The sequence below is a fragment of the Patagioenas fasciata genome, chromosome 6, assembly GCF_037038585.1.
Source record: "Patagioenas fasciata isolate bPatFas1 chromosome 6, bPatFas1.hap1, whole genome shotgun sequence".
In the NCBI taxonomy this organism is placed as follows: domain Eukaryota; kingdom Metazoa; phylum Chordata; class Aves; order Columbiformes; family Columbidae; genus Patagioenas; species Patagioenas fasciata.
In genome coordinates, this window is record NC_092525.1 from 19,710,387 (window position 1) to 19,722,987 (window position 12,601).

The following is a 12,601-nucleotide window of genomic DNA, read 5'->3' on the forward strand; positions in this document are numbered from 1 at the left end:
CATTTTTGTCATGGAGCATTCTGTAAAGTGAAGACCACCACAGGCCATTTCCAGCACTGGCTGTAGCCTTCATCCTGCCCCATGTTTTGGGAGGGGAACAGGGGGCTGCGAGCCCACCGGGGCAGAGGCAGCCGCACAGCACCCGACCCATGTCCCCGCGGCATTGCTCTCCAGTAGCAGAGAGGTTGGCACTGTAACAGCAAAGGCAATTCCTACAGAACTGAATAAAATCACTGACCCTGACAGGACAAGAAAACAAGCAGGGAAGACACCAAAGCCTGTGGCCAGGTCCTGGTATGTCACAGCAACAACACTGTGACACCCCCATGGAGCACAGTGCTCTCCACTCTGACAGACCCCTCAATAAATCATCTGTGCTTGTAGCTACAGACGTGTTAGGTCCTGCCTCTTAGAACCTGCCAAGTCCTACCTATTTACCTGCCTGGCATCACCGAGTGCCTGGTGTGCCCAGGGGGCACAGGGGTGAGCTCCAGCAACACACAGTGCATGGCTGAGCCTGCTGCACTCAACTGCCTTGTGAAGAAAAGGGTCCCAGCAGCAAATTTTGATCATTTTAAACCATCACATGCAAGGTGAAACAGTCCCAGGATTCACAACCGATGGTTCACACCAGTAAATGCATCGATTCAGTAACAGTTGCACCGTGGGACCCCAGCAAGGTCCCTGAGCACAGGGAGCTGCAGCTGCCAGCAGCGGGACCGGGGCCGGCTGCAGGAAACCACGTCACAGCACACCCCCGATCAATTCTCAGGGTAGATTTGACATGGCAAGTGAGGGATTTCTGAGAGAAATCATTTCATACCTGCAGTTTTCTCCTCGTAGTTGTTCCAGCTGTAACTGCATGAATATTCTTCTTTGGCACTGCAGTATTTGGATCATCAAGAGACTCATCTAACTGCTCTGGCCTGTGCTTCATAATCTCAATTTCTGATATCAAGCTGCTTCTTTCATCCTGGAGGGCAGTCACCTGGTGCAGATAAAACAGCATCAACATTGTCAGACCTGTCCAGCTGGGAAGAAATGAAGCAAGACAGCTGTATGTCAACAAATTAGTTTATGAAAAAGTTGAGTGTCTAGAAATTTTAGAATGTAATTTACATAAGGATACAGATGCTTCAGTGTATGTCCACTGTGAAGCACTAAAGGAATAGCAGCTCATCAAAAAGACATATTTTTGTAACTGAAACCACAGTAAAGGCAGACGACATGATATGGAGAGAATCTGGTGCTTCCACTCAGGATACCATGGACACCATACAGAAAACTGTAAGGATCAGTGCAAAGGTGCTCTCCATCTTGCTGGTACTTCACAATCAGCAGCAGGATGGCGCTGGGCAGCACACTAACACAGCACTGCCGTGCGCTCAGCACTGAATGGTTGTGCAAGAAGCGGCTTCAGGTGCCATGAGAAAGCAAGCACACAGGCAAAAAAAAACCTCAACAGCTTCATGTAGAGCATGCATTTTTTGCAATGATAAAGCAAGTTTTGTAATGGTAGTGTTCACAGCTTAAGCAAATGAGAATACAACACTTCATAGAAACAGTAAGTGTCATTAACAGCCATAAAATGGGAAAGGATTAAGAGGATAGAATCTTTAAAGGTTTCCTAGTGAAAGCTGTTTTGTTAATTTTAACATCCTGTCAAACATAAGAGCATGTAGCATGTGTTAGTTAACTGGCATTTAAACAAGGACAACATGCTTTTTGGGTTATGTTTTCCTGAATCCTACAGAAAATCTACCTTTTATTCTTTGAAAACATTAAGGCAGACAGGTGAATTCATTAAGAATGCGTTTAACTGATAAGTGTCAGTAAATATTACGGCCTCAAATAAATTATAAAGCAGACAAACAAACCATAAAAATCCCAAACATAACATGGTGGCATGATTAAACATCAGATATAATCTAGAGTTTGCAATATTAAAAACCAATGTGTTTTTCATCATAAGTTACACATGTGTCAGTCAAACAGATGTAGGAAAAAAAACAGTAATTAATCTAGCACTTCATTAGGTGTTGTCGTTCTGGGTTCACTCCTTTTTCAGTTGTGGAGGGACCCATTATTTCCATGCTCATGAGCTACAAAAAGGAGGCCACAGGAAAAGGTTAAATTAGATGTTAAATATCTGTAAAGTCACTGTCTATTGAGCACTGTCTATTGTATTTAGAGCCACTGTTAACTTGATGAGGGTGCAATTGCACATCACATTTCCTTCAACAGTCAGCTTTTAGTGTTTGCCTCCCTCCACACTCTGCTTCACAGTACTGAAGCTCAGAGAGGAGAGTGAAGGTACAGCTGTGAGCTGGATCACTGCGATGTTCCAATTTAGAACAAATTGCAATGCAACTGGGAACGCAGCGTGGCAAGAATAGAATCAGAGAATCACAGAATCATTTGGGTTGGAAGGGACCTTCCCAGCTCCCCCAGTGCCACCCCTGCCATGAGCAGGGACATCTTCACCAGATCAGGTTGCTCAGAGCCCCGTCCAGCCTGGCCTGGGATGTCTCCATGGATGGGGCATCCACTCTGGGCAACCTGGGCCAGGCTCTCACCACCCTCATTGTCAAAAATGTCTTCCTCATGTCCAGCCTGAATCTCCCCTCTTCTAGATTAAAACCATCACTCCACGTCCTGTCACAAGGGGCCCTGCTAAAAATTCTGTCCCCATCTTTTTATTGGTCCCTTTTAGGTACAGAAAGGCCACAACAAGGTCTCCCCAGAGCCTTCTCGACTCCAGGCAGAACAACCCCAGCTGTCTCACTCAGCCTGTCCTCCCAGCAGAGCTGTTCCAGCCCCTGATCATTTCTGGGGCTCCTCTGGCCCCTCTCCAACAGGTCCATGTCTGTCCTGTGCTGCGGACCCCAGAGCTGGACACAGGACTCCAGGTGGGGTCTCACCAGAGCGGAGCAGAAGGGCAGGATCACCTCCCTCCACCTGCTGCCCATGCTCATTGTGATGCAACCCTTTTGTTCTGGCAAAAACCACAAGTTTTGAAAGCCAAATAACTGCTGGTTTAGTTAACTGATCACTTATACAAGAGAAAGCAAGAGGAGTATGTTGAAAGTTCTTGGGTTAGACAACAAATATGAGAAAACTAATTAATGTTAGCACTATAAGAAAAAAGGAAATGCTTCCAAATTCAGTTGTTCCCCAAGCCTTTGAAGAGCTCCTCAGAAGCCTAAAGAAATTCTAATTTTGGGCTGACCAGAGAGCCCCAGTCCTGGCAATATGGAAGGGCCCAGCACCTGATATCACATCTAAGCCAAGGTGAGACCAGGAAGAATAAGATGATCTGGCACATTTTTCTATACCATACCTATTATGTAACTGTAATCAAGCTCCATAGAAACTTCACCAAACTTTAGTATTGTTTTGTTTTAATACTCAAAGTACAGCACCCTTTTATGGCTACTGTAGTCATCCTGCATGAGACACAACAAACTATAATCATTCCTGTGTCCAGGAGTATTTGTAACTAATCTCCCAGCTTCCAAGCAAATATCATAAAACCTACACCAGCATTGCTAAATGTGTTGTGTGATGTAGAAAAAGCAGAAGCAGGTTGCTCTGCATGCAGTGTTTAGAAATCGTTGCAGACCTTGGACGGCTGTTACTTCCTAACCCACATGAACCGGATGCAGTAAAACTGAAAGTCATGAATCAGATGAGTTGTGAAAAGTTTACGCAACCCGGATATCTCAGCCTGGGGATCTTTGTATTAACAAGTGAACTCCTGCAATCAAGGTAAGCAAGAGGAGGTGAGAGGGGCTTGAGCTTCGCCCTCACAGTGACGCTGATGCTGGGACACGGGCAGTGAGAGACCCACGGGGAGGAGAGAGCAGGGCTTGTGACAGGCCGTGGGCTTATGGGAACAGCACAGCAAAGTTGCCAGAAGGTTTTAATCCCGGCCCAACAAAACTGCTTTCTGTCCTTTACACAAAGATGTGGATCAGTGGGGTTATGTAAAGCAGTGGTGGGAGGGAGAAAGAGGGGCAGCACATGTTTTGTTTCGTATTTGCTTTTTTATAATGAGATGAAAAGCTTGAGTTTAATCTGGAAGGGGTTTAATCAAACTGCCCTGATGGAAATCTGGGAAAGCAGAAGTCTTAACCATGCTGTCTTGTCTCTGTGCCCACAGCTGTGCCAGTACATTGCCCATCTACTCCTGTCCCTGGGGTTCCGTGGTGCCCCTTGAGCTCAACCTGCCCTGACCTGCCACAGGACACATCCCTGCAGAGCCACATCATCCAGCCATGTTGCGTTTCCTCTGGGACACTATCTCCACCCAGGTGCTCCTCGTCTTCCTCATTGTGTTCCTGCTCGTTGCTGACTACACGAAGCACAGAAAACCCAAAGGCTTCCCTCCACAACCCTTCTATCTCCCCATCTTGTTGCACATGTAACTGATGAACTTCAGCAATCCCATGATGGCAGTACAGAAGGTAAGGTGGTGGTGGGCACTACGAGCAAGGGGATGGAGGGGATTGCAGATATACCATCCTAGCAGTGTGGGCAGGGGGTTAACCTGAACCCCATGGCCCAGGAGGACTCGCAGGAGCTCACCCCAGGGAGGCCAGGATGTTTGCCCTCAGTTGGCGGCAACGTGGATGAAGTTTGACCGGGCATAAAGAAGGGGACAATTGTGGAGCGATCTTTTGGGCAAAGGGCAAGGCCTGACACCACGGATGCTATCACAGCTGTAGAAGCCCCACAGGTCTGAATGGGTACTAGAAGGCTATTTGGGAAGGGAGAGAAACAAAAGCTGGGAAAAGCAGACAATTGCGCAAACACCCTGTCCCCACTCCTGTTTTCAGCTTCCCTAATTTTCACTCCTATCCCTGGCCAGTCCACCTCTGTCCTGACAGACACAACCATTGCAAATCCAAGCTCTTGTATTTATTTCTTTCCATCACAGCTTACTGAAATATATGGAGACATATTCTGCTTGGACATGGGCACCGCATCGTGTGTGTTTGTTAATGGGATAAGGATGGTAAAGGAAGTTCTGATAAACCAAGGAGAAAACTTCCTGCATTGCTTTGAAATGCCTCTTGCTGGCGAGGTCTTCAGCAACAGGGGTGAGTTCTCCCTCAGGACACAGATCTCAGCCACAAAATCCAAGTGCTGACCCTGCAGAGGTCCAGCACAGCTGCACATAAGGCAGAGCTGGGAAGCATTTTCTCCTTGTTGGAAGGATCTGCCTTGGCTCACAGTGTCGTGTTTCTGGCAGGACTGCTCTCCTCCAACGGGCACTTGTGGAAGCAGCAGAGGAGGTTCACCTTGTTCACCCTCCGAAACTTTGGCTTGGGGAAGAGGAGCCTGGAGGAGCGCATCCAGGAGGAGTGCCGGTACCTCGTGGATGCATTTGGGAACGAGTAGGGTGCGTGCCATGGCCCCTTATAAGCTGAGATGAAGGCAGAAACCAGTAGGGCCCATTTCAGTTTCACTTATGAGTCACTGTACGCTGAAAAATACCTTACCTTGCAAGCGGTGCTAGCACCCTGCCACCATCCCAGCTCCCAATTACAGGTGATTTTCCCTTAGACTGAGAGGAGAAGGCATCTGGGTAACCCCCAAAGCGTTATTCATAGCCCACCTTCAGCCTGCTGCTCTTTTGGAGACCTCTGGAACATCTCATATTTGGGTCATCACCAATGTTTCCAATGAATTCACATGATGTCTGCTCTCCTGCAGACCTAGCTTTTCAATGTAAACAAACTTCTCCACAGTCTGACTGAAGTGGGACGAAGGGTGGGATGTTTGCTGCACAATGGGGCTGCCCAGCTAAGCCTGGCCAGATCCTGGGGCGGTGAGGAGTCCTGGGAGTGCAGTGACACAGGAGGGTGCCCATCAGGGGCCACTCATTTCACTCGTATTTGTTGAATAGTTTATCTCTGACAACTGAGTTTCCTTGTTCTTTTCTGGTAAGACTCAAAGAAAATTGATCATTCCCTTTGCCTTCTGCAGGAAGTCCTTTTGACCCTCACTTTAAAGTCAATAACGCCGTTTCAAACATCATCTGCTCCCTCACCTTTGGGAATCGCTTCGACTACCATGATGAAGACTTCCAAAAATTGTTGCAGCTTCTAGATGAGACAGTTGGCCTCCATGGGGCCATCATGAGCCAGGTACAGCCTCCTGCCACCAACATGGACAATGTGCAGTTTTGCAGTACCATAGTTTATCTTCTGGAGTCAACCTAAAAACCTGCCTGCTGTAATGCCAAGTAGTGCATGAGTCTCTCTGTGACAGGAATACCAATCCCTTGTCATGCTCTCCTCAGCTCAGCTCTTTCCACCAACTCCAGCAATTTAGTCACTGTGGCACTGCAGGCTCCTTACGTTTTGATATCAGCAGGTCTATTTCCATCCATTATACAATTTGTTTATCTCCTTTTCCCTCCAAAGCTGTACAATGCTTTCCCATCCATAATAAAGGTCTTACCCGGAGCCCACCAAACCGTCTTTAAAAATTAGAGGTTGATGAGAAATTTCGTGAAAGAGAGGATCGACAAACATAAGGAGGACTGGAACCCCTCGGAGAGCCGGGACTTCATCGACTGCTACCTGCAGGAGATAGCCAAGGTCAGCACCGCAGAGCAAAGCCCTCTGCAGCGGGGCTTAGAAATCCAGAGGGATGAGAAATGAGCCCAAATTCTCCATTTGCGCTGCCTCTGTGGCCAGTTATGAGCTTAGGATGGACATCAGGTTCAGGGCACCCCTCTAGAGGATGGAGGTGCAGGGGGCCAGCAGTTTCTGCCAAAATCCTTGGGATTCACTTGGACTAAGCCTGGTATCAGGGCAGCCCTCGCTGTTCATGCAGCACTAACACATCTTTTTGTGAAGGACAACGGCGATGGTGCCTTCCAGGAGGAAAACCTTGTGGCATGTGTGCTTGACTTGCTGTTTGCTGGGACTGAGACCACTTCAACAACCATTTGCTGGGCTCTGCTGTTTATGGCCATATATCCAGAAATTCAAGGTACACTTAGCAAAAGAACAGCACTTTTCCTTGCTTTTAGCCTACGTGACTTTCTGAAACATTTTATTTGTGTGGGAGAAAAATTGGGAATCTCCCTGAACTCAAACAAAGGAAGTGCAAATAATGGCCAGTGTTCCAGGTCAGTTTTGAGGGACCTCTGCAGACAACAGAATTTTTTTTTTTCCAAGGTCTATTTTTTTTTTTACTTTGTACCTTGTCTGATCCCTGCTCTTTCCCACCAGCCCGCGTGCAAGCAGAGATCGACACGGTCATCGGGCACGGGTGGCAGCCAGCCCTGGATGACAGGAGCAACATGCCCTACACCAACACCGTCATCCATGAAGTGCAGAGGAAAAGCAACATCATCCCTTTCATCTTACCAAGAATGACAGTGAAGGACACAGTTGCGGATGGCTTCCGCATACCAAAGGTAATCCCACTGTTGATCAGTGGGACTTTCGCAAGAGACTCCCCATTCCCCAAGGCACGTTTCACCAGCCCAGGTCCATCCTGTGCAGACAGGAGTAGAGACAGAGCTACTCTGCCCAGGCCACAATTCACTCCTATTGAACATGTATTTTTGCCATCCAAACAATGTTCTTCAGCACACTTGAGTGGTGCAGAACAATGTGGGGTGACAACCTCACTGCACACACCGTTGAGGCACAGATTGCATCTCACAGCTTTTACAGGAAGTTGGGCTCAAGACTAGAGCAAATAAAAGCGATGCTCATGGGGGAAAATTGTGGCTCTATAAACATCGCACATCCGAACACACAAGAAATAGGAAAGCTGCCCATGCAAGGGGTGTTGGACAAATGATTGCAGCAGAACTTGAGTATGGATGTTCTTCATGTACAAGACATTGAAAGATAAAGATGCCTCTCCTGCTCTCAGTAACACAGAACATGCAATTTACTTTTCTTTATCTCCTCTTAGGGCACTGTTTTAATTGCAAATTTAACCTCTGTGATGTTTGATAAGAATGAGTGGGAAACCCCTGACACTTTCAACCCTGGCCATTACCTGGAGGATGGTCAGTTCTGGAAAAGAGAGTCTTTTGTACAATTTTCTATAGGTAAGATTTCCTGGAATTGGTGTTTTTGTGCTTATGCACTGGGATGGGGCTTTCCACTGCACAGCGAGGACACGGGAAAATAGTGATGGAAAGGACACATGTTGACTGCACCCTAGTAGGTGCTGCTCAAGCCATGCTCTCATGGATACCCCAAAGCACCACAACCACACTCTGAGCTCTTTCTTGTCTCTCTTCACCTGCACAGAAGGGAGACAAGGGTGAATAGCAGACCATAAATTTGCCAGAGACCCTAGAAACACGTTTACCAAGCAGAGCTTTGCCCTGGGCTCCTGCTCCCACATGGCTGAGGTCACTGGAGGCTTCACTGTTGCCATCATAGGGGACCCAGCCAACAGCTTCCACAAGGACATTCCTTTTACCGTCCCTCTTTCCCATACCACCATCATGCACCTTCTCTGTCCCCTGTCCTTGGTGTAGCTCAAACCAACTGATTCTCCCACCATGGGCATGTCCAGACTGAGCATATCAGCACAGCTTACCCAAGCAGGGGAGGATTCAATGGAAATGGGGTAACATGCCTGGGCTGTGGTGCTAAGCGAAGGCAGAGGCTGTGGTGGCAGCAAAAGCAGCTGGACAGCCAACGCAGGCTGAGGAAGCCATGGGTGACTGTCTCCGCAGGGAAGCGCTCCTGCCCGGGTGAGCTGCTGGCCCGCACTGAGCTCTTCCTCTTCTTCACAGCTCTGCTCCAGAAATTCACCTTCCATGCACCACCAGACACCACACTCAACCTCCAGTCCAAGATGGACATCACATGGAGCCCAAAACCCTATAAGATCTGTGCTGTGCCTCAGTAAGGAAGCCTTGGCCACCGTCCTCACAGGGAAAATCCTTTGTTGCAGATGCTGAAAATGAGCCCTTGGCTGCTCCCCTGGGTGGTGGTAAGAACCACCCATCTCCACGTAGCTGGGCGTTTTGTTGGTTTCTTCCCAAGCAATTGCAAATAATTTCTTTTACAAGCAGACTTTGCACTCTGTATCACATGGGAAAGGTGATCAGCCTGGGATCTGCCAGGGCACTTGTAGGCTTGCAGTAGTGCAACTTAAATCAATGAGGGGCTTTGGCCTTTCCTGCTTTCATGATGAATGGTCACGCTTCCCAGTGGCAGTAGAATGAGCAACACTCCAGAGACTGCAGTGTTCAGGCTGTGGCTGTGAGTTGTGAAAGAGCACTACAAGCCTTTGCTTTAAAACATTCATGCAAGTACTCATCGCCATCAGTTAGTGATTTTGTTATCCTTGATTTATAATCCATTAGAAAAAAAAATAAAAAATAGTCACTCCAACTCATCTATTTCTTTTGCATCAAGAAATCCTTACCAAAACGCTTTTGTCATGAAGCATTCTGCAAAGTGAAGACCACCACAGGCCATTTCCAGCACTGGCTGTAGCCTTCAGCCCCACCCCATGTTTTGGGAGGGGGGCAGGGGGCTGAGAGGCCACTCGGGCAGAGGCAGCCGCACAGCACCCGACCCATGTCCCTGTGGCATTGTTCTCCGGTAGCAGAGGGGCTGGCACTGTAACAGCAAAGAATTCCTACAGAACTGATTCAAAACGCTGATCCTGACAGGACAAGCAAACTACCAGGGAAACCATCAAAGCCTGTGGCCGGGTCCTGGCATGTCACAGCAACAACACTGTGACACCCACATGGACCACAGTGCTCTCTAGTCTCACAGACCCCTCAATAAATCATCTGTACTTGTAGCCATAGAAGTAGTAAGTTCTGCCTCTTAGAATCTGCTAAATCCTCCCCATTTACCTGTCCAGCATCACCGAGTGCCTGGTGTGCCCAGGGGGCAGAGGGGTGAGCTCCAGCAACACAGAGTGCACTGCTGAGCCTGCTGCACTCAACAGCCTTGTGAAAAGGGTCCCTGAGAAAACACGAGCAGCAAATTTCATCATTTTAAACCATGACATGCAAGGTGAAACAGTCCCAGGATTGGCAAGTGATGGTTCACACCAGTAAATGCATCAACTTGGTAATAATTGCACCATGGGACCCTGGCAAGGCCCCTGGGCACAGTGATCTATAGCTCCCAGCAGTGGGGCTAGATGGCAGGAACCCCAGCATAGCACCGCACTGATAACATGCACCTTCACCTCCTGCTCACCTGCTGAGAAGCTAGGAGAAAGCAATCATTTCCTGCTCATTTGCAGTTTTTGCTGAAGTAATTTTTGCCTCTGTTTTCCTTGAGGCTACAAATTGTTTTCCAGTGTCTCTGAGAACTAAGTCATTTCCTAAAGGAATTAAAAACATGTTTTTAGATGTAAGCATTAATGCCTAGGCAGGTTTTAAATTATTTTGTCTTAATCTGTCTTTACTTGTCTGAGCTTAGGGAGAAGGCAGCAGGGAATGGTGGGCTGGCCCTACAGACCTGCCCACTAAAGGGCAAAAAACACCCTGTGGCCAAGCGTAGTCATACAACAGAAAGGAAGATTTATAGCAGGTTAACATGGTTTCTCATAAAGGGCTTGGTGGGGAGGCTCTGCCCCCTGCCTTCTGATTTTGTGTGCCAGGCACAAGCAGGTGGAAAGAAGAGGTTGAACTAAGATGCTCTTTCTGGCACTTCAGGCTCTTGTTTCACAGATCCGTAAGGTGGAGGTGTGAGAAAACACAATGGGAACCAAACAAACCTATTTATAAAATATAGGAGACTTGAAGTGGGCAGGTAACCAGGTTGGGGATGTCTCCTCACTAGAAGTGGGAGGAGACATCCCCAACCACAGCTGTCCACCCCTTCTCTCCCGCTGCCAGCTGCCCTCCTGACCTGCTCCTGGCAAAGGACTGCCACATCTTCACAGCAGAAACCAAAAAGTTCTAAGCCTTATGTTCTTTCTTCTCCTTCCTTGGAAAGAGCAGAAAGGGAAGGCTAAGTGGGCTTTGTGCCTGTAGTCAACTGGGAATGGGACATGGGGGCAGTGACCAGTTTCTGTTGTGTGCAGCATCACTCTCAAAGCACTTTCAGTTTGCAGGTGTCATCTGCCTTGTTTTTTTCCACTCCTTGGCTCAGGGTCCCATTTCCTTTCCGAGGCTGCTGTTAGATTCAAATGCTTCCTCCCCCTCCTCCCCAGGTCTCCACTGGGTTAGCTGTACTCTGAGCAGAGCACATTTCACAGGACCATTTTGCACATGCACTTGTTGAATATTTCATTTCCTCCACACAAACCATCTCCCATGCACAGCTGACCTCACCTCCCTTTGCACTGGGGCTGGACTCCTGCACCTCTCAGGGCCACTCCTCACTTAAACATACAAACCTGCTGCAGTGCTCTGAAGAAGCTACCAGAAAAGGTGTAAGGAAACAGGGTCACAGACCCAGGCTCCACACAGGCATTCTGCATTTGAACACAGCATCTTGTGACCAAACACTTGGAAATGGAGCCCCTCCCCACACACATCAGATCCCCTCTCACTCCTCCTGAACTCAGGGAGGCAGCAGTGGCTGCCACCATGTGTCCTATGACAGCTCACACACAGGCTGAAAACATCCGGCAGCTCGGCTCAGGCTTCCTGTGCAGCTGAGCACCACCTCCTTTCCCTTCCCCCTCAAAAACACCTGTAGCTTTGTTCTTTGTTGTCTGAAAATGCTTTTAAGTCCAGCCTCAGAAAGAAGAAAAAATGATTCTTCCATACCAAGCCACTCACTTCATAGGCACTGGGACGTTTCTGCCAGTGCGAAGGCCCTTCCATGTCAAGGTATTACACAGCTCCCTGACTTCATAGTGGATACCTGCCCAAAGCAATAAATAATGGTCACTCACCAACATAAGGATAGTCAGGGTGAGGATTATGGTTCAGAGAAAGGGAAAACCTGTGGTAAGAACAGGCCTGAAATAAGGCCCCTGAAGGAAACTTGTGACACCTTCTCCCTACTGATCTTCACTCTGGAGGGCTGAACAGCTGCCTGTTCTCACTCCTAACCTCACTTCTGGGTTGAGGTTAGTGCTCAGGGAACAAGAAAGCTGCCAGCGAGGCCAAAAACTGGGCACATAAATAACCTGCAAAGCAGACTGAGAGGGCAGCCAGTTTTGTTTTCCAAATAGTAACAAAGCATGGTGATTTTAAGCGTGTACCTGTCACTCTGTCCTCTCAGGTGGGGCTGAGGAGGGTAGGCAGAGATCCTAACTGACTTCAGTAGCAATATGCAATTACTAAAGCCAGTTGACAGCTCATCTGTGGTGGGTTTTAGCCTTTTCACTTCACAAACTCCCTTGCCCAGGTCTCAGTTGACTCTCAACAGACTGAACAGAGATAACCAGCTTTGGGTGGGAGCAGAACTGTAAGCAGGAATAAAAAGAGGAAGGGAAGGTAGCACAACTCTGATCTGTTGTTGTTACAGCACAACATACATACATGTTACATATCCTGTAACATGACAGTTTAGATGGTGTAATTATATCAATGTGCAAATCCAGTTCATATGTTGCCCAGAAATATGGATACTTACATCAGCTAGGAACTATTAAATACATTGCTTGGAATAAAGACACCCGAGAG

At 47.9% G+C, this 12,601-nt stretch overlaps 1 pseudogene; it reads left to right on the forward strand.

The window, feature by feature from the left end:
- Positions 1-3,454: 3,454 nt before the first annotated feature.
- Positions 3,455-9,567, forward strand: LOC136103716 (cytochrome P450 2J2-like; annotated as a pseudogene).
- The last annotated feature ends 3,034 nt before the right edge of the window (positions 9,568-12,601 follow it).